The sequence below is a fragment of the Coturnix japonica genome, chromosome 1 (genome assembly GCF_054131305.1).
Source record: "Coturnix japonica strain WE chromosome 1, WE-NBRP24, whole genome shotgun sequence".
Lineage (NCBI taxonomy): Eukaryota > Metazoa > Chordata > Aves > Galliformes > Phasianidae > Coturnix > Coturnix japonica.
In genome coordinates, this window is record NC_140663.1 from 102,326,063 (window position 1) to 102,349,466 (window position 23,404).

Consider the following 23,404-nt stretch of genomic DNA (forward strand, 5'->3'; position numbering starts at 1 on the left):
AAGCAGGAAAGCTTACGATATCAGGGCAGCAGTCACTGAAACTCATCTCTCTATGACTGAGCAATTGTCCCCAATGGCCACTAAATTAAATAGAGGGAGACAGAGCTGATAATATTTTTTTTCTAACCCGAGGACAGAAACAGATTGTGAAATCAAACGTTTCCTTGGCACTGCTCCTGACAGAATTGTGACACCCCACTTCCCTCTTATCTCTGCACAGTAACATCCCAAAGTCTGCAAAACACATTCTCAATGAGCAACCCAGACCTGGCTGAGGCACCACAACGCTCCCAGGCCTGAGGTAGGACTGATGTTGACTGGGCTTCCAGCTGCTCTGAGCTTTTTGACATCAGTGCCTTCCCACCCAGGAGCAATGGCCCTCAGCTCTGGGAATTACTGCACTGGATTGTCCTCGGGCTCATACAGAAATGTCTCTGCTGATTTATGTCTGATTTGTGTTTTGCAGGCATGCCTGTTTACGTGCCTGCAAATAGGACTATGATGGCAAACCACACACCAAGGAAACAGCATGGCTGAGGCTGGAAGGGCCCTCTGGCTCCATCTGGCCCAACCCCTGCTCCAGCAGAAACACCCAGAGCAGTGTGCCCAGGATCACATGCAGGTAGCTGTTGAAGATATCCAAGGAAGAGACCCCATGGGCTCTCTGGGCAGCCTTTGCCAGCGCTATGTGATCTGCACAGTGCAGAAGTGCTTCCTGCTATTTAGAAGTTACAAATGAGTGAAACCCCAACCTGCAGGTCCACCTGACCTGGACTTGTGCACAATGCTATTAGCTGAATCCATGCACGAGGCCAAAATCCAGTTGGCATTCAACAAGTAGTTCAAATGAGGATTTAAGCCACAGCACAACAGTGATCCCTGTGTCGTTCTTTATGACTCTACCAGCAACTCCAGTCAGACTTATTTTTACTTTATCCTGCACCCAAACAATGCAGTTTTTATAAAACTATTATATCCCAAGCTCTCTTCTTAGAGCTGGAAGAAAGTTTGCATCTGTGCTGCTATCTTATCAGCACTGAATTTCACTCTTGGGTTGTTTTTTTTTAACATTTTGATCACTGAAGCCCTTCCATATCTCCCTGGACATTTCATTTGTACCACACTCATAACTTCATGACATCAGCCAGAGATGAAGTTATTCTGGCAAGTTATCCTAAATGTCTTTTCCTCACAAAAATTGTTCTATCTAGCAGTCCCTCTTCTGTGAGCACACCACTCCAATTAATGGAGGTTAATTGTGTATGGCAAACAACCATTCATTGTATTCATCAAACTAATGAGGTTTCCTTTTCAGAGAATTTATTACTTGAAAAATACAATTTTGTTCACTCGGCTTTTAAATGCAGCAATGACGTGTGCTTGAATTTGGGGAAATGGTTCATTCCAAGAGAAAACTACAAATTGCTCTTTAAAGAAAAGGAGTATTTAACCCTTAGTTGACATTTTAGATCACCCGGAGCAGAAGAACAATGCAGATGCTTTCAAAGACATTAATTGACTAAGTGTTTTGTAGCATGGGGGTGAGACTGCTATTGCACCCACTTGTTACACTGATCACACTGTTTTTGTAAGAAGTATCCTAGGAAAAATCTCAAGAGAACAATCTCTCTTCTCAAATCACCCTCAGTTTGCTATCACAGCACTAAAATTTAACTACTTTAAACAGCAGAGTGCTGTAAAACCAGTGGTGAGTACTTGTCAAGTTTCTTCTTAAAGTTTTCTCAGTGAAAGTAAGTTGACTGATTAAACACTGTCCACTGAAATTAAGAGACTTATGTTATGGAATCACAAAATCGTTTGAGTTGGAATAGACCGTTAAAGGCCATCTACCCTCTGCAATGAACAGGGACACCTACAGCTACATCATGTTGCTCAAAGCCCCATCCAGCCTGTAACTGAGTGTCTCCAGGATCAAAGCATCCACCTCCTATTTGGGAAACCTGAGTAAGGGCCTCATCACTTAAGTCTGATCTAAACGTCCCCTCTTTTAGTCTGAAACCATTTCCCCTTGTCCTGTCACCACAGACTGCTAAACAGTCTGTCCATTCCTCTCTTACAGCCCCCATTTAGATACTGACAGGACATTCCCAGGTCTTTCCAGAGCCTTCACTCCTCTGGCTGAACAGCCCCAGCACTTTCAGTTTGTCCTCATAGGATAACTGTTCCATGCCTTGGATCATCTCTGTGGCCCTCCCCTGCAAGCTCTCCAGCAGAAAAGAGAACACATTGGGAATAACTTTAATTCTTATGCACATGGTTTTATGGTATTTTCCTGCCATTTATTCAGATTGCACCTGGTCTCACATCCAGGTCAAACTCTACCTTGTAGGCAAGATGCTTCAGCGAGGTTGTCCACAAGCATGTGAATGAAGCAGTCATCATTTTCTAAAGATACATTAAACTTACATGACATCTTATGAGGGAAGTACTCTGTATTACTTAGAGCCATTTCAACCCGATGATAAAAGGAGGCATGTACAGCATGATGAAGGAAGAGTAATGGGGAAGATAATGAGAAGCCCCAGCAGAAGACTTATAAAAGGCCTCAGGTCCTCCACTATGCCAACAAACCAGCTCACTCAGAGTCACTTCCACAGGGATGGACTCACTTTTCCAAATAGCTTTAGCTTTTGGAAGGGTTTGTCTGTAAGAGATAATAACAAAGCGTGGAGGGGTAAAGAATGGTACACAAACCTTTATAAGAGCATCTCTTTTAAAGTCAGAAGTCACTTTTATCTGCCAGTTAATTTCTCACTTCAGCTGTGTGTGAGGAGAAGATCACTAATAGCAAAGGAATAAGTTATGAAAATATTTTACTGCATATAATAAGGTGCTAAACTGAATGAGAAATATTCAGAAACACATTTTGACTTAAGAAAGCAAATACTGGCCTCAACTTAATCATTTTACTCCAGCAAAAACAACCATGGCCTTATTCATCCTCTTAATGCCTTCATGCCTCACATTTAGCTCCTTACCTGTGAATAGACAGAAGAGCCAGAATGTACAACAGACATGGGTAGATGTCAACTGAATGATACCATAGCACTTTTACCATGAAAGAAAAGTTCCAATGTGCTGTTCTAGACTATTCTAGAATAGGATTCACTTCTCCCAGTTCCCTTCCCCAAAGACTGCCAAATCATCACATATGCAGCCAGTAAAATGAACACACATTAACCCTCAATCTCACTTGATGAGGTGATACTGTTTTCAGTAATCAGTAAATTGCAATCATTTCAGTACTGAGGATTGTAGCTATGAAGAACATGAGAACTAAATCATCTAACTCTTGTTTAGAATGCTGCAACACCGACAGGCTTATTGTAGTATAATAGAGTAGCAGAGCAATTATCCTCTGAGATTAATATTTATAGAACATAATCAGATTTTCCTTATTTAAAATATTATTCAATAATTTACAGTTCTGGCAAGCATCTTCAAAGCTGAGCTGTAGCTTGATATCAGTCGAGAAGCACCAAAATCCTGACAGCAACTGGAATGGCACTTGCTGCCTCTCAGAGACCATGCATGGAGTGGTCTATCCAAAGTGATGATTCTCCTTCCTGCTCTCAAGATATAGAGGTATTTTGAAAGGGATTTGTAATGTTGTCTGGGCAAGAAACACACAGAATCAGCAGAGGTCAGACCGAGAGATTCTCACCAAGAGAAGGCAGAGGGGGATATTTTTTCACAAACAACCCAAGAAGTTGTGAAACTGACATGCAGACAATCCCTCTGAGGAATATTAAGTGTGAATCTCCAGGGTGACAGGTCAGTTAGCATAGGGATTTTAGAATTAGGGTACTATGGTTAGGCTGCAGTTGGACTTGATGATCTTCAAGGTCTTTTCCAACCTGGGTAATTCTATGATTCTATGATTCATTTTGAATGGCACTCTCTCAAGAGAAAACTATCACTTACTGTGTGTTTTCACAGTACAAAGCCCAACGATGACCAGTCTGGGCCAAGGTCCTATGGGATACTCCCCCATGAATGGTGTGTAATAATGAATATTGTTTCTGGAATGTAGTTAATACTAGCTTCAGACCACTTTAAATGTGAAAGAGATATATGCCATGATATCTTTACCTGAGTCAAAACAAGAACAGAGTCTGTGTGACAGAAGAGACACAGAGCTACAAAACAGTAAATCCCTTACAGTCACATTATATTGGATCAATGTCTTGTTTCTATCCATAGGGATTTATAGTATTATAAGATGCTATTTGTTTGTACTGACAATTCTTTGCTCCACATATTCTGCTTTAATGAGACCTGATAGGAATGTTAAAATATATGCATTTAATGCTACTAAACAAGGAATTATTTTGCCTTATAACCATGTGGGAGAGTCCTCTGGTCTCCCTGTCTTCAGGGTATGTCCTGCTTATAGACACTGCAGAGCTGCTACCTGAATCTGCAGCATTCAGCACCTTGTTTCTCTGATATTAGTAGAATCACAGAAGCGTAGAATCATTTTAGTTGGAAGGGACTCTTAAAGGCCATCTGGTCCAGCTCCCCCACTATGGACAGGGACACTTACAGCTACATCAGGGTGTTCAATGCCCCATCCAGCCTGGCCTTGACTGTCTCCAGGGACAGAGCACTCACCACCTCTCTGGGCAACTTGTGCAGTGCCTCACCATTCTTATTGTTTAAAACTTGTTCTTTACATCCAATCTAAATCTCCCCTCTTTTAGTTTGAATCCATTTTCCCATGTCCTATCTGTCCCACAGACCCTGGTAAAGAGCCTGTCCCCTCCTTTCTTACAGCCCCCCTTTAGATACTGAAAGGCCACTCTCAGGTCTTCCCAGAGCCTTCCTCAGCTCTCTCGGCCTGGAGAGGTGTTCCATCCTTTGGGTCAGTTTTGTGGCCCTTCTCTGGATGTGCTGCAACAGGTTCACATCTCTCATGTACTGAGTACTCCCATCTGGACACAGTACTCCATGTAAGGTCTCACCAGCACACAGTAGAGAGAAAGCATCACATCCCTCAACCTGCTGGCCACGCTTCTTTGGATGCAGCCCAGGATATGGTTGGCCTTCTGGGCTGTGAGGGCACTTTGCTGTCTCATGTCCAGCTTGGCATTCACCAGGTAGAGATTCACAGACCCCACACCTGAGACAACTCAGACTCCCACAGCACCCAAAAGCTGCTTGGCACTGCCCATGGGAGCCCAGGTTCAATCAGCAGCTCTGCCCTCTGACTAACCTGGGGAAAAACATCAAGCCCCTCCTCCCAGAGCATGGCCTGTGGCAGCAGCAGAGTAGAAGGCAGCCCAGCCAAGTACATTCACTGAATAACAACAGGCTGCAGCAAACACACAAATGGAGAAAACAGAATATTTGAGGTTGGATGAATTAAGCACTTTGCATGTACAGCTTCTGACTGCAGGAAATGTGCATTTTCACATCCCAACAAACACACAGCTTTCTGCATCTCTTTCTTGGTGTTCAAATTGTAATAAGGCCAAATTTCTTCCTTGTTCATTCATATCATCTAATGAGCTTCTTGGTAGTAGCTTCCAGCATTGGACTTGATGTCATTTCATCAATGGGGACAACTTGGTGTATTGGTTAAAATAGAGCAAAAAAAATGTTCTATATTTCATTTTAGAACAGAGTACAGCATCTACCTTCTCATTCCCTTGTAAGATCTCTGTCAACTGCTCAGTGGTTTTATGAAATCCTTGAAATAAACAAGCATTTCCCTATGGTGATTTCACCCAGACACATTGCTCTGCCAAGCTGACTGGGGCTGCTGGAACTGAAAACATTTTTGCCCTCTTCCTTTCCAAAACCAGCCGCCAACTATGTCAGTCCCATTTTGTATATGGCACAAGTAGAAGCTACAACATGAACGCTTTCACTGTCACTTTTTTAACTTCCACCCATCAAACAGTGCCTAATTTCTCTTCACATTCCTGGCTTTGCTGACAATCTAGTAATTTGCAGAAGTACCTTTTTCATGCCTGCAGCAAAGAGCTTCTCATAAAAGTATTACCATAAGTGAATAGTGCTAAGGCATGCTTCTGAGCATAAGCCTGAATTGAAAATAAAGAGTTTATTTGATATTTGCAGTACATCTGGTTACATTTTTGGTAAATACTCACTCAAAGTTGGGAGTTTTTGTTCATTGATTGTTCCCCTACATGGTGCAACTAGTACATTAGTTAGCATGGTGGTGATGGGTTGATGGTAGGATCAGATTATCTTAATGGTCTGTTCTAACCTTAATGATTCTATGAACTGTCATTTCACATGAAGGCACAGGCATTTTTATAAATGACAAGCACATAGTAATCTAATTACACATCACAATAAAATGCATGGGATTCAAATGGTCATTTTAGCATCAGAAATAATAAAGAACAAACGGGTGACATCATTTTTACCACATGCAGAGGAATAAAAATATAGCTTGCATTCACATCAGCCGGTATAGTAACCCATATTTCATATGTATAGTGAGTTTGGTTATTTAAACAAACAGTCAGATTGCTCCATCTTTTAGTAGCTAGTTTGAGATGTGAAGGTTCCCACTGTAATTTTCCTGTTGGTGAAACTAGAGAAGAAATGGAGATTCTTTTGTCAGCAAAGGGACTGATCTGTGCCAGATCTCTGATTTGGCCATAGACCTCAGCACTTAGTCACATACATCACTTGGCGCATTTTAATTTTTAGATTTAATTCTTTCCCTTCTTTATTGTTTTTATTTTCCTGTCTGAAATAATCAGTCACGTTTTGCATGTGAAGCTGGAGGGTGCCTCAGCTGAAGGATATTTGTTTAGCAGCTCAACTGGAAAATACATTCTCAGACACAGACCCGTAACAAAAGATCAGCTCTTTGTGCCTTGTTGGAAGTAGTGCAAACCTCCACACACCTCTGGTTTTTGACTTTCATCTTGGAGAGAAATTGCCTGCAGTGCCTGGTGCTCTTTTGCACACGTAATATAGATGTATTAGGATGCAGAACTGAGGAGGGCCTAAACTTTCTTTCTTCACTTGAGGTATATGATGTAGGCAAGAAAAACAGCACTCCGTGGAAATTCTGTGCAGAAAAAGTCTGTGTCTTCTCGCAGTGGCTGTTTTCTTTCTTCCCTCCATTGCCACAGCTCGATAATGAGCTGTTGTGTTTTTTTTGAAGTGCAAGACAGGATGGATTTGCAAAATTCTTCTCCTGTGTATGACATACTTTATAGACAGTATTTTTGGCAGGGAGCAGCTCCTGTGCGCTCTAAGCCTTCCTTTTCTCCTTTCTTTGGGTATTCGTGATTTTAACATGAGAATACTGGCTATTCCAAGCATGAGAAAATTACACGGTGTCAGTCCTGGATATGATACAGAACGAATTTTTATGGAAAAGATTGCAGGCGAGTTAATGCACGCTGTCAATCTGAACTCACTGTTGCCAGGCATTCACAATCTTTATCTAAATTGTATTAATTTTTGACTGTCCGCACTATCAGCCTAACAGATGACTGGCTTCATGTAATAATCATATTCTCTTCTCATTAAAAGCACTATGGAAGTATCTTTAAGTAAATACACAAGTCACGTGAGACGAAGGAGGTGTTTTTCCAGCAGCCTTCATTCTTTATGTTTCTAGCAGGTTTGTTCACCACATTCCACCCCAAGTAATGCAGCAGCAACCACAAGGCCATGCAGACATTTCACCTGTGAGCACTGAGGGCGCACAGCTTCCAACTGTGAGCTCTGTACACATTCTCAGTCATCTGCTTCCACTACAAAGAGCTGCCATTTGAGACTCCTCAAAATCTAAGCTAGATTCATTATCAAGAACAGTGCTTTTTGACACTAAATAAAACAAACTCTCCACTTTATTGAATTACATGAAGTACTGCACAACAAAAAACAAAAAAAAGGAATGATGAAGCCTTTAACCATATTCTTGTCTCATCTGAAAACAACTACCAGGGGCAGACAAAAACTTCCAAACTATGGCATGTAAAAGTGATCTCCATCCAATGTATAATTTGTATTAGTCTACAGTAATGTATATATAAATCATCTCTCTTTGCACATGCAAGAGTGCCAAGGCCAGCAGGAGAGAAGGGACAACAAGAACCAGTGTGGAGAAAGGGAGCTGTGCTAAGAAGTGAAGAGTCAAATACAGGCAGACTCTTTATATGCTCTCACCCTATGAGAATGGAGAAATACCTTTTGCTATTTAGTATGTTTTAATGATGCATAATGACACATTAATAGAATCATAGAACAGCACAGGTTGAAAAGGACCACAATGATCATCCACTTTCATCCCCCCTGCTATATGCAGGGTCACCAACCACCAGACCAGGCTGCCCAGAGCCACATCCAGTCTGGCCTTGAATGCCTCCAGGGATGGGGCATCCACAGCCTCCTTGGGCAACCTGTTCCAGTGCGTCACCACCCTCTGTGTGAAAAACTTCCTCCTTATATGTAACCTAAACCCCCTATGCCTTAGTTTAAAACCATTCCCCCTTGTCCTATCACTATCAACCCAAGTAAACAGCCATTCCTCGTCCTGTTTATACACTCTCTTCAAGTATTGGAAGGCCGCAATGAGGTCTCCCTGGGGCCTTCTCTTCTCCAAGCTAAACCAATTCCCTCAACCTTTCTTCATAAACATACATAAAAATATAAACTATCTTCTCCAGTGGTGTCTTCCAGACTCGGACAAAGGTGCCTTGTTTGACTTTGCCATCGAAGTTGTGATTGTTCACCTCATTCGACTCATACACAAATATGGAAAGCAATCATTTTTGTAAAATGTGCTCCTTGGTGAGGTGATGAAAGAAGAAGTAATTAAAAATAAAAACATAGTGAATAATAGAAATGCTCCTGACACCAAATTTTAGATAAATTTTGGTCCACAAAAGCACCCTACTGGAAGCATTGTTGTGCAGCTGCAAGAAGAGAGCAAGAGCCCTTGGTTTTGCTTCAGTCCCGGGGGTACAGGTAAAAATAGACTTTTCAGAGGGAGCCAGGACAGGAAAGCTCTGAGGATAAGGAACTAAACTGCCTTCACCTCTTCCCTTTTGCAGTGTTACAGTAATTTGTTCCTGCTGTTATCCTAAGGATGTGTCTATTGCCACTGTATGGTCCTTGACACAGCACAGTTTGAAAAAAGACACTGCAGTTACTGGAGGGAAAAGATACCAAGTAATGAAGTGAAAGGATAGTCCTTGCTACCCATGTATATATGTCCTTGCGCTTTATCTGCAGTATTTCTGGAACAGCCAGGAACTTAGTTCTTTTATGTTCCTTGGAAATAAAATAGAAATGCATATAAACACACGGGAAACATTCCTGGAAAGAAAAAGAGCTGTTAATAGATGGGCTCTGAATTAAGTGACAAAGCCACGGTAGGAGAAAGGCCTGTGACAGTACAGCAGCACAGACCTTACTCTGTGCTAATTGCTTCTTGGGTAGGTTTGGCAGCCCAGGCTGAACTTGGAGCTGCTACCACTGAGCTACAAGCATCTTTCTAGTTCAGTGCTACAATGGCACTGACCTCAATGCACTGTTTGGGCAGGGCTGAATAATTACAGGAAGCATGTAATGTTCTGTATTCTATATATTCTATATTCCATATTCCATATTCTATATTCATAATTGCTTCTAACATCACTTTCTAAATGGTTAGGCACAGGCTGCCATCAGAAATCACCAGCACACTGGCATAGAGGGGTTCCTGATACGGGATATGATACAGGAGGCGCTAATGATGCTGGGAAGCAAGAATTCCTCAGACACACAGCATGTCTGTAGGCACTGCCTGTTAACGCAGCTCTCCTTTTGTCCTGAGATGTTCAACAGTGATACACTCAAAAGCTCACTTTTCCACTGTATTGTTTTTATGGTCTTTAAAGGTCTGAATATGCCTTTCCATCTTTCCGGCAGTGCTTTTTCTTTATTGCTTGCATGAGCTGTTCCATTTCATTATCCGCTGGCATAGTAAATCTCGCTTGTTTTGACAGGGGCTGTTCTGCTACAATTACCTGCTGCCACTGTGGTACAAGCAGAGGTGCTGCCAGCTGGACAGAGCTGTAAAGCAATACGAGCAAATTCAAGTTTTTGAAAATACAGGAAGCAATTATCTTTTTCCATATTTAGAAGAGTGTTTGTATTGCAATGTGACATTGCTAGCCTGAGGTTGAGGGCAGATGAATCCCTGAAGCTTCTGAAACTTCAGGGTTTGAATGTTTGACACTCTCAACCCTTTTAAAGCCTCTTCATCTCATCTGGAAAATTCATAACATACAGGAACATGTGAAGTTTAACCACAAAATAACATGGGGATAAACCATACAAAACTTTTCAAGAGTTCCACATCACTGTTATAAGGGGGGACTAAAAGTTCAAACACACATTTGAATTCACAGAATATCTGTGGTTCCTGATATGCTGAGCACCTCTTCGTCTCAGTAGGAATCAGGAAGAGAAATGAGGACTTAGTCACACTACAGGTTCAAGTCCAAACACACAGAGAAGAAAGGGAAAGAATGCAGGAGATGACAGTAACCCGCCACACCACCAACAGGTGGACAAGGAGCTCCCTCACATACTTGCACACCTGCTAGAGGGACACTCTGTGGCTGATGGTGGCTGCCAGAAGAAAGATTAAAGTCATATGGGACATCTGGCATCTCCCTAGAGATTTATTTGCACGCTGTAATTATGGAAAAAATTAATATAGCCTCATTTTAAGAAATTAACAAATACAGCGTAATATTTCAGAAAGCTATTTGGCTCATTTGGAAACCATCATAACCCTAAAACACACCACCATTATATGGAATTTCAGAGCTGTGTGGATGTGGCACTGAGGGACATGGGCAGTGGGCATGGTGGGGATAGGCTGGTGGTTGGACTAAATGGTCTTAGAGGTCTTTTCCAACCGTAATGATTCTGTAGTTTTGTGATTACACCAGACTTTGTAACCAGACACACAGCTTCTACAATGGATAAGTATGGACAGACAGCTGAGGCCACTTAGGAGAGACCACACTCCTACATGTGAGACAGTAGATTTGTAAAGGAAATTCAACTACAAAATGATAACTAGAGCTGACCAAAAAATTAATTTATTTGGCATAGTATTTTTTGACAAATTTATCTTGTTTTCATAAATTATCCTTATCTAGCTAAGCTCCTAAGGAGTAGGGAAGTTCTTCTTTTACTTCATTTGTAACTAGTGAGCCAGTAGGTCTAGAAATAACCACTAATGGCTGGAAAAAAAAAATAATAATCAAAGAAAACTGACCTTTTATTAACTTATTCCCTCCCAAAGGTTATTTGTGGATCGTAACTGCAACATCCTTTCTGCAGACACTACAGCACAAACAGAAACATTTTCCTTCTCCAAAGACATTTCTGCTTCATAGAAACCTAGGGAGATTCTTGTAATTTTCCAACTATTGAAGTTACAAAACACCTTGCTCTTGAAGATTATTATTAGATCCACCAGTTTTCTCTTCCATCTATACGCTCTTATCAGCCAAGCTGTTTTTGTATCCTCTCACAAACTTTCAAATTAAAATCCTACATGCTTTTCTGCTTCACAATTGGGTGCTTTGGGATGCCACTACCATTAGCTCATTTAAGAGCAAAACCATTATTCACATGAAGCAGAAATGCTTTGTCTTCAAACAGTAAACTCCACCTTATAAAACGAATTTCTATTACACTCAGTATTTAGTTTAAGCATTCAGTGCCACACAATGCAATCTCAGACACATTCAATTTAATGGAAGAAATTATTTCCAGAAAGTAAAAGTGAAATTTCCACAAGAAGTCCAGGGTAATCTTGTGTTAATTAAAATGTTTTCTATGGTTCTTTTGTAGTCACATACATCACTAACTGCCCCTTGCATCACTGACAAGTGAATACGGGTAACTATTCTCAGGAGTAGTATATAATTGCCACTTTATGCAGTACAAATAATTGCTTAGGCAGAAAAAAAAGTGGTAAATCGTTCATTCTACAGACTTTAAACTACCACTTTTTTCAATGTAGAGAGATGTCTCTTAGCTTCTCACTGGAACATACGGAGCAATAATGAAATATAAGCATAAAGAGGCAACTTAATCCATATCTCCTAAATGGAACTGGAGTGCCTAATTGCCAGGATGCCTCTAGCAGTGTTCTAGAGACACTCCATATTTAGAAGATTCAATGATAACCTGTGCTACGTCTTTGAAAGGTACATGGGGTGCTCCAGCCCAAAGTTACCAGCCCACTTAGTGGAAAATATAATAATATTGGTGTCCTTATAGGGCAGCAAGATTGTGCACGGGCAGACCAAACCTTTCTGCTTCCCTAGTGCCTCACCGTAGTCAATAATTGGTCTAAAATATTTAGATGAATTTCCTGTCTAATACTTTCATGATGATAGTAATCTTCATAGAGCAGGCTACAATTTCCAAATGTATACATGTAATAACTGTCAACACTGCAGCAGCTGCTGCCCTTCCAGAGGGACTGATGCATGTGGTGGAGAGAAAGGTTTTTAGAAAGAAAGCTCAGTCCTTCTCCTTCCACACCTCTTTCCTGGAGATAAGAAGGTGTGCAACAAACAGGCCAGCATGGGTCTGCTGGTTCAGAGACTAAATTCAATCATCTGGTGGTAAGGATGAGAGATTAAATTAAGGACTCATATAGCTAATCCAATCACTATGCAAATGGGATCTGATCTGAATAAAGACTCCATTTATACAGTAAAAATCACAACCAAAATCTTAGGCACACCATTATTAAAACCTTTCCTTTCAGTGTATTCTGTGATCCAGAAATCCAAGTCCCCAAGCTTGAGTTCTGCCTGTGCATCTTTGGAGAATAAATATTTCTGATGGCTGATGAACCATGTCTGATTCCTAGCATGAGCAACATCCATAATTCTGAGTTCACAAAGGTCAGAGCAACACTAGACTGCAAAAGAGAGTAAAGTAATGGAAGCAACAACAAAAAACACACAAAATTGTAGCATTAGTAGCATACTCCAAAGATTTAAAAAAAAAATGGATCTTCTATTATAACAGAAGAGCTCTCATTAAAATTTTCCTTTCTGTTTCAAATACTTATTAGCTGGGATATAGGAAGTTGCACAAAAGTCTTTGTAAATCAAACAGTACTGCATTAATGAGACCTTATGATGCAGTGACATCATATTAGTAATAATAAAAATGATTATTGTTTTACTTTGGAAAATTTTATATCTCAGTGTAATTTGTAACTCTATAAGTAAATCCCTTTCCTAGAATGCAATCTGATTTCTAAAAGAAATTACCAATTATTTTAGAATTTAAATCAGTTGCTGCTGAAATATTTGCAGTTTTTAAGTGCTATACACAGGATTTAATTTCAAATAAGTGTGTATCATAGGGAAACGCTGCCCTACAGACTGTTTTGTCTCTTTGGACTGCACTGTAAGATATGGTTCCCTGCACCCCCATCCAGGTAAAAGCATATAATCAAATCATTGTACCAGAAGGGGTCTAGGTTCCCATCCAAGTCAACATTGTCATCCCAAAATTAATATATAAAATATCCACGAGAGCGCACTCACATTGGTGTCTATAGATATGCATCTCCTTGCCCTAGTTTAACCTCTATCACTTGAGCTCCAGGTGATACACCTTCCACTCACATCGGAATTAACAGTCCACAAGATGGATATTGGTTTCTGTTTGCTTATAACCTAACTCTTATTCCTGGGATGAAAATCTGTTATCTTTAAGTATTCTCTTTGATATTAGCCTTGGGAAGGGTAAGCACTCCAAGCTTGGATGAAGTCAGGCATGTGGGATTCTTTCCTCAGTGTTATACCTTTCTCATTGTTTCATCTCTGGTGTGATTTAGCCCTTGTATATTAGGTAGGTTAATGGTAAAAAAAAATAACTTGCAAGGCTTCCAATACTGTAAAGATACTGTAAATATTACTTGCACTTTCTTCACACTGCCCATCATTGTTTCTTCATGTAGTAGCATACACATAAAACATCACCAAATACACTAGACAAGGAAATTTGGAGATGATGTCACAACACATACATCACAAATACCCTGGTAAGCAAGGCTTGTAGCAATCTTCCTATAAAACAGCCAGACAGCATACATATATGAATATCTTTTTGACAGTATTTGGGCTGGAGGAAGAAAACAACATTTTTCTCATGCTTATCAAAAAGCAATTGGATTTTTAAGCACAAGGTTTCACCCACAAGGGTTTATTTGAGAGGTTTTATTCATTCAGCTATTGCCATTGATACAAACAATTTATTCTATGCATATTTCAGATTTTGTCTTTGCTCACTGTGAAATTAGATAGCCTAATATAAAATTTTAAATCACATGTTTTTATTTCTATTTAAACAGGGTCTCCCAGTGAAGTAACCTGTAATGCAGTTATGAAAGGGAATTATTTCAAAAATGGCAGTTCTCTGTTGAATTGCTCTCTTTATAGGCTGAAACACCAAATATTAGCCTTTACTACTTTTTGCTTTCGCAAGTACTGCATACACCTTTGGGAGACTAAACTGGAGTGTCTTTATGAATCATTAGACTTCCAGAATTGCAAGAAAATATATTAAGTACATCCTAAATTCAAAATTCCTGCCGCTGATCATTCATAAGCTATGGGGAACACATTTCTAATTTACAGGATGTATTTGCTAGGCTGGCATCTGACAAAGCAATATCTTTGACATAAAAATGCAGAGGAGCCCTCTGGTCACAGATTTTACAGTCTTCTGTCAGTTCAGAGCTGCAGTGTTCTAGCAGTACTTTTGACCAGATGTTTCTTGAATATACACCAAGTTGATAGTGTCCATCGGTTTGGATCACAAGAGACAGGCTAACAAATTACTAACACACAAGTAGAATCTGCTAGTAGTGACTCCACCACCTTCCTGGGCATCCTGCTCCAGTGCCTTCTTACTTTTTCTGAGAAAAAATGTTTCCTAACAACCAACATGAACCTCCCTTGGCGCAACTTGAGGCCATTCCCTCTCATCCTATCTCTATTACATGGGAAAAGAGCCAACTCTTACCTCACCACAAACTCCTTTCAGGTTGTAAAGGTAGTTACAGGGAGCAATAAGGTCTCCTCTGAGCCTCTTCTCCAGACTGAACAATCCCAGTACCCTCAGTGGAACCCCGTGAGACTTGTGCTCCAGGCCCTTCACTGCCCTTCTCTGGACATGCTCCAGGGTCTTGATGTCTTTCTTGTAGTGAGGGTCCCAAAACTGAATACAGCACTCAAAGTGTGGCCTCAACAGTGCTGAGTGCAGGGGGATGATCACCTCCCTGATCTTGCTAGCTGCACTATTTCTGATACAAGTCAGGATGTCTTTGGGTACCTGGGCACACTGCTGCCTCATGTACAGTTGGGTGCCAACCAACCCCCCCAGATCCTTTCACTCCATGCAGAACTGTAAACTGAATCTCCCAAATCCCTTTTGAATCATCTGGGTCCCTGGCAGGAAAATGTCTGAAGTCAGTATAGCCAAATAGAAAATTCTCCCTCCAGACTGAGAGATGATGCTGTGCTCCATAATGAACTTGATTTAGTCAGAGCAGGTAAGCATCATCCTCAAATCATCATAACGTAAAATACTTTGTGGTATCATCTTAGAACCTCTCTTGTGAGAGAAGAAAGGTCAGGAGTTCAGGGCAACAAACTGGACAGTTCTTCCTACACTCCAGATGATGGCCTAATCACCTTGGCCTGTGACCTCTTGTAGCATTTGTCTCTAGTACTGCTAAATAACTAGCTGAACTAAACTACAGCTATCCAAGATGAACTGCAGGTAGAAATGTAATTGCAGTCACCCTGCTGCCACCTTGAAAAAATGCATAAACTGTATGTTGGTGCCCATCCAGGCCTCCAGCCAGTGTCTCACTAACAATGCCTCTTAGAAACTACTCTCCTTTAATAGCCAAGTTAAGCTTGTATATATTACTCCTATAGATTTCACTTTGTGACTTTTTAATGACTTGCCTGTTAAAATCTATAGACTTTAAATGCAGCAAAGCCGTAGCTTACAAAAAAAATAAAATAAAATAAAATAAAGGAATCCCAAAAGCCCTACTATTGTTACATCGTAATGACTGAGTTAAAAAGAGTGATATTTCTTCAAAAAGATTTCTCAGAAGGAAATGAGAAAACTCTGGAAACTTGAACTGCCCATTAATTGTAAGTCCCAGTATTGGAAGCCAAGTGTATCAAGAGAGATACCCATCTAGTTTCAGGCAGAATGCAAGGTAAACTGAACAGAGAAAGAAATGATAAGAAGTAGGTATTAGAAGAATATAAGAAATGAGTTAAAGGTCATAATGAGACATGCCCAATAAGATGTGAATATTGTATAGAAAGGATTTTAAAGTTCAAAGTTGTACCTTTGGTCAGGGCAGACACAAAGAGAGACAGACTCTGAGATCGAGAGAAAAGCATTTTATATTTCTAGACCTAAGTAAAGAATAAAGTTATACTATTTGGAACCGAAAAGAGAACAAAGAAAGTCAGGAATACTAAAAACCTGAAATTAAAGTCTGAAAGGCTGTAAGTACTGCCTTTAAAACATAGAGCCAAGAAAGGGCTTGATATAAATACAAGACTTGCTTGCATAATGGAAGACCAAGCTCTCCAATCAGAACCCCTTCATATTGTCAACTCTCACTAACTTCCAATCAACTTCAGACCTTTAGAGCAAGAGCCATAACATGCAATAGAGGATGAAGATGTTTCTAAATGAGGTATAACACTTGACAAGGTCTGGAATGACACTTTACGTCTCCAGAGATGCTGCAGAAAAACTGCCTGGGCTTTTGGCAGAGGTAGAGTGCACTTACCCAATGCAGCTCCATCATACAGAGTAGGAAATGGCTGTGCTTTCTCTTCTGCTTAGCATGTCTTGCTTTACATTTTTCAGGGAAAAAGAAAATCCTGGATATAAAAGTGAACTGAAGAATTAGAGCAAGCTACTTAAATGCAAGGTCTTAAAGTACAAGTTGATTTATGTTTTTAACTCAGTATTGTTTTTCATTATGAGAATAACATAAACACCAGCACGCAGCATGGTCCCTATAAACGGCTCTCCATGGATCAGTATGTGACCCTGTTATGCCAAAAACTAACCCTTAAACAGAGTTAACGACTCCTTTTAACAGGGTGTTTAAATGATGTGGGGGGAAGGTTTCTATAACAACCAGATTAGGAAAGCAGTGTTATTTATACCTGGTTACACTGAGCCAGAGGCAGCCACTTCTGCGTTGGCACAACCTGAGGTGCCGAAAGCTTGCACGTTACTAAGAGTACACAAGTCACCACATCAGTCCCCTTAGTCATGTACTTTACATGCCCAGCATCCCCAGCATGTGACTCTTTCTAAAGGGAGTGTGTGCCAAAAAAGATTTTCAAATTGAACCATACAATTGACTCCCTTTCATGGTTGGTACTGCTTAACCATTGCTTTCACTACAATTACATCACAAAAGTAAAAGTTGTTTACCAGGATACTTTTGTCCTTTACGCCACATTGGACTGAGACCACCAAAATATAAAATCAGCTGACAAGACACAGATCATAAGAGTGATAAAAAACATAAGAGTTTTCAGTTTGTAAACATTCACACTACTAGATAAATGGAATGGACAAACTCAGCAGCCTGAGAGGACTAGACCATGAGCTTTAAAGATCTCATGTGCTTTTGCTTGGGATGGGAAAGCTAGTCATTTAAGCAGATGTGAACACACAATCACAGAATTGCTGAGGTTGGAAGGGACCTCAAGAGATCACCGAGTCCAAACCCCTGCTGAAGCAGGTACCCTACAATAGGTCACACAGGTAGGTGTCCAGAAGGGTCTTGAATATCTTTACTGGGGCAGATTTATCCTGGTGTAAAAGACAGGCCATGTGCTCTTCAACATGCACAAAGGAGCTTCTTCATGCCTGTATGTTTTCTGTTTTCTACTGACTATGGCTGAGAATAACTATAAAAGTGTTCATCATAAACTGAAATATCAACATCTAAGGATAAGTATGTTGCCTAAAACAGTGATTATGTTCTACTTTATATGTACTCCCTGTGAAAAATAAACTTCCTGATTAAACAAAATGAAGCATCTGATTATCCAAATATGTTGGTCACACTATCTGTTGGTTTTTTCCTATTGTTTATACCGCCATGATCTTGATTCCTCTAATAAGCATCTTTGACTTCCAAATGGGTAGACCAGACAACACCATCTAATCTAGGATCATGTCAGCAGTTACTTACCATCCCAGATGCTACAGCTGAGGTAGACAAAATCCTCTTCACAAAGATGACATACCCATTCCCTTTCCTTATTTTAATGCCTTTTCTTAAAGTCCCTGAATTGCGTTCCTTTTTACTACACTCATCTTCAGTCCTGTTCTCATCATAGTACATTCTAACTGAAGGCACAAATATCACTTCTTCCATCTGGTTCTACTCCAGGCTTCAGGATTATTCTGTACTATTGCACCCATTGCTACCCATTACCCATTGTCTGCTTCAATAAACACACATATTTTGTCTTCTTTTTGTTTTACAAGAACATTCTAGGGTACACTTCTACAGTTATCTGTGTGCTACCTTTCTAGATACTCCTAGCTTCAAGTTTACAAAGAAAATTTTCCATGTCACTCTTTCAGTTGCTTCTGAATTCTTTTCTGCTATTCGCTCTTTTTCGTATAATAACCAGAGCTAAAATAAACGTAGCACAGATTTATTTAGTATATAAATTCATGCCTTCTTCCATGCCACTCCTAGATTTGCAATTAAGTATTCACTCAAAACTTCATTTTTATTGATTAACTTCGAGCTCTGACATCTGTATAACCAGTTCAGGCAATTCTTCCAAAACATGATACCCAGCACGATTTTCATCTGATGCTAGGTGACCTAGCTTGGTTGCCTCAGTAGAGCTCTTCAGACTCTTCCTGTGTTATATACCTTAAACAATTTTGTCATATTTCAAATGTTCTCACCTTACTGCTTGTTCTTTTACAAACCCTGAATTATTTTAATCACTGAATACTGGTACTCAGCCTCAGGACCACCCCAAGTGCTCTCTGCCCAGTTAAAAACAGCCTCCTTCTGTGATATTTCCTTATCTGTCTCACTATGTTTCTGTAATAACTTTCTCTTCCTCCATGACAAATAGCTTTTTTCACAGGCTCCTACAGATAACTTCTTCAAAAATATTTTTTTTATTCATTTTTTTGTGGAAAATCTTGCATTTTCTATAATGGAAAAAAAATGTTGGTTTTTTTTTTTTTCCACCATAGTATGGCCACTTAGGTGTCTCATACCTATCCATAATTATTTAATCCAATTTACCTGGCAGTGAAGCAAAGCTCACAAGGGCTGTAATCTCAAGATTGTCCAGAGCACTTACAATCTGTTCAGCTGTCTAATACCTCTGCAGCGTCTCATTTCACATTTGCACCGTTCTTCCTTTGAATAAAAGACAGCCTAGTGATGCAAGCAGAAGACTTGGAGTCAGCACTGGATTCTTGCTCCGGCTCTTTCCACTACTGGCAGTGTAATCTTAAGTAAGTTTTCCAGTCTTACTGAATATCCCTCCTTCCTTAAATGCAGATTGTACTTAGGAATGTCACTGGAGTAGAATCAACAGTTCTCTGTCTGAGTGCAGATTTCTGGGTGTTTATTAGGTGTCTCAGTCTGAGTATTAGAAGTTTGGGTACATAGATACAGAGCAGGCAGGATGCCCTCCTCCCCTCCAAGTTTCTGAATACCCCATCAGCTTTCCAATGTTTTCCTTTCTGGACTGGACAGAGAACACTCTGTGGGAACTGAGCAGAGGCTGGTTCTGCAGGGATAGAATGTAGGGTTTCAGACTGTCTGCGTATAGGAGCAGACACATTTGGAAAAGCTACACATGAATTTTTATGAAGCTTGATTATTAACATTTTGTAAAATGCTTTGAGATCCTTGGAAGGAAAATTTTACCACCTGCTAAGTATTAGCCTTCTATAAATATTTCCAAGCAGAGTATAGTTGCCAAATGTTTTGGTTTGAGTTTAACCGTTCTATTGCTGGGCCAGGATAATTCAAATCTTCTTGATATACAAATATCTTATACTACCAGTTTCTTCTGATTTCTGTCTCAGTAGTGTCCACTGTTTCCTGCCCTAAACTGTCCTTTAAATGGTCCTTGTAAGTATAGGTATAAACACTTATTTTTTGTACTTTCTTTCTCAAAGCCAGAACTATACAGTTGTAATACTAACACACTGGTATGCTGCAGATATTAGTTTCAAGGTCTTAACATTCATAATAGTTGCACTGAGTGACAAGGTCTAGGGCAGTCACAGGCATGGTTGTTGGTTGGACTAGATGATCTTACTGGTCTTTCCAACCTTAATGATAGATCTATGATCCTGTGATTCTATGATAACATAATTACAGAATCTGTATTTGTTCCTGTATTGTCATTTTAACACTATACTGTTTTTCAGTTTCATAAAATATTATATGGCACCCTAACTGCAGAAAATCAGAGACAAATTACATAACTTGAATTTTGAACTTGTTTACTCAGTCAGTAGTTTGTAACAAAGCTCAGAGCAATAATTCTATTGGGTAAATTATGGTTATAACTTTTTGATAGCTTCATTTAAAATATTAGTGGCTGGCATGAAAATTTGTGAAGCAATTTAGTCCCATTCAAATTGATGCAAGATCAATACATAAATAGAAATGAAAGACAGAGCTGTAGAAATGTAGAACTATTACTATATGAATACACATGTATTTAAGTTCATATTTAAATAAATACATTGCAAAGCCACTAGTCAATGCCAGTCGGTTGTCCTACAGTGTAGAATGGCTTTGATCTCCATGGTCCACATACATATTTCCTTATTTCAGTACAACTCTTGACTTTATCTCTGCCAAAAAAACATCTGAATAGCTGACAGCGAAGTTTTTCTCTTCTTTTCCACATGTTGGTACTTGAATCAGAAAATATTATTCTGATCTTGTTCTATATTTGCCTAGGACACAATTCTTCCTTCTCTCAGTATGTCGTGTTAAGGAATGAATTTGTTTAAAATACTGAAAATTTGGTCATTCGTGCTAAATTCCTGGCAACAATCTGTCAAACTATGAAAATATAAATACTATAAAGACTTTTCCATAAGTGCACTAAGTAGAAAGGGGTAAAAGATCCAACGAATTGTGTTAGGGAGCACTGCTATCTTCATGTTGCATGTCCAGTCCATCTGATCTGTAGTTCTGTTCCATAGGCTTGCCAATGTGAAATAAGAAGCAACAGAAAATAAGTAACTATCCAGAGCAAGCTATGTGTTGAATTTGGTAGGACATTCCTTCCCTAGAGCCTTTCCTTGAACCAAGTATGCTTGCAGAGAGTAGCATTTTGGTATCACCATACAGAAGGCTGATTCAGTTAAATAGATGAAACAAAAGTTTTGTCAGAATCTTGAACATCTACGTAATCTTAGATATGAGATATCCCAACCTCACAAAACACATTAAAGTTGTGATCACTCAGTGTATAGCAAGATTGAACCCTGTGTGCCTAAGATTTTGTTGGAGCAAGGTGTTCTCTATACTATCTCTCCTGCTCAAAACGTTTGCCAAAATATTTTGCCTATCCATCAGTATAGGAATGACAAAGGGACTTAAAATTGACCTTCGGGTCAAAGAAAGATAAAGGAGAATATTAAATGTTTAGTCAAGAACTAAGTTTAATCAGTTCTTTTTATGAGATAAATTTAAAGGGTGACAGAGCACTGGAACAGGCTGCCCAGGGGGGTTGTGGAGTCTCCTTCTCTGGAGATATTCAAGACCCGCCTGGACACCTACCTGTGCGACGTGGTGTAGGGAACCTGCTTTGGCAGGGGGGTTGGACTCAATGATCTCTGGGGGTCCCTTCCAACCCCTACAATTCTGTGATTCTGTAAAGAGTAATCTTCATGAGCAATATTCAGCTATATTTAGGGCTACTGTGTCATTCACGCAACACAAAAAATCAAACCATAATAGAGTGAAAGGTGAAATGAAAAATCAGAAAAAGGCATAATGCAGTATCTAAGAAACAGAGCAAATAATGTTACCGACTTTCTCTTATTTGAAGAGAGATGTTAAAAGAAAACAAAAAGCAAAAGTTCTTTTGAAAATCTTATGACTTTAAATGAAATTCTAGTAAAACAAGAGTATGCTGAGTAACAGCATAAATGTCTGCTGAGGCTAACAGCTCTGCTGAGACCTGTTTCATTTTCACATTTAAGATGGAATTCCCTAGTGCTGAAATGAATTTTATTACAATTTAATGCAATGTTTTGCCTGTCCACAGAAAATTATTTCTGTAAACACTTTCAGAATTGGGGAAAATGTTTCAGAGAAGAGTGATCATTACAAGTGCAATCCACAGACTTCAAAGCATGAGATCTGAGAACATTTTCTACACCGTAGCTGCACTTAGCTGACAGTATCAGCTGTAGGGCTCTTCACTGTGTGGGACTGAAGCTTCCAGGAGCTCTGGAAAACGAGCAATAGCTGCTACAGAGAGCCAGGTTAAGCCATGGTGGTCAGTGAGAAATAATCAGGGAATGAACCAGTCTTCACTGAAAGTTCTTGTCTCTGTGTGCTTACAGAACAAAGCCCAGGACCAAAATGAAGTGAGCTAAGGATATAACCACACTGAAGATTGCAACAGATAGTACAAATATCTGAACCAAATTTAAATTGGCAAACTTCAAGCACAGTAAATCAACCCATGCGGAGCTTTGAGCCATCACGTGCAACTAGTTTAGCACACGTGCACACTCTTCAAAATTTGGTCATAGCTGCTTTAGTTTATGAGGTGCAAATTAAGGTATATAATCTTGCAACTGGGACATGCTGGATACTTAGGGACAAACAGTTATCCATGTTCATTCCATCAATCCTGGTAGAAGTTCATGTATTCAGTTGAAATTATCTGGGCGGCTTCAGCAGCTGTAATGATAAGTCTTCATTAATCCACCTCATTTTCCATAATAGGTTAGGAAACGATGAGGGAGGTTGGTGTTATCATTAGTACATCCAGTCTGGCAGACAAGAAAAGGTATAAAGATTCCTTGGAGAGATTAATGTTGTAGGCAAATTTGTGCCTGGCCTAGCTGCCAGAACCAGCTAAGACTGCCTCCCTAGAAAAGAAAGGACACAACAAAGTGTTTGAGAAACTGGTGTCAACCCTATTGACAACACTTTTGAGTCAAAGAGGCCTATGAAAGTAATCACAAAACTTGAGCTGTCTGCCCCTGACTGAAGAAGGGCAGTGGCAGGACTGCTCTGCAAAGGGGCAGGCTACAGCTGCACAGC

General features: G+C 39.9%; 2 long non-coding RNA genes across 2 annotated transcripts in view; one reads left to right on the forward strand and one right to left on the reverse strand.

Moving 5' to 3' along the window:
• The window catches only part of LOC146762619 (uncharacterized), a 39,254-nt gene extending 38,391 nt beyond the window's left edge, over positions 1-863 (forward strand). The window contains exon 3 of the long non-coding RNA XR_014939906.1: positions 467-863. This is a non-coding gene — a long non-coding RNA (uncharacterized LOC146762619). The remainder of the gene's footprint in view (positions 1-466) is intronic.
• LOC107324726 (uncharacterized) overlaps positions 1-23,404 on the reverse strand; it is a 41,473-nt gene that overhangs the window by 8,489 nt on the left and 9,580 nt on the right. The window lies entirely within an intron of this gene.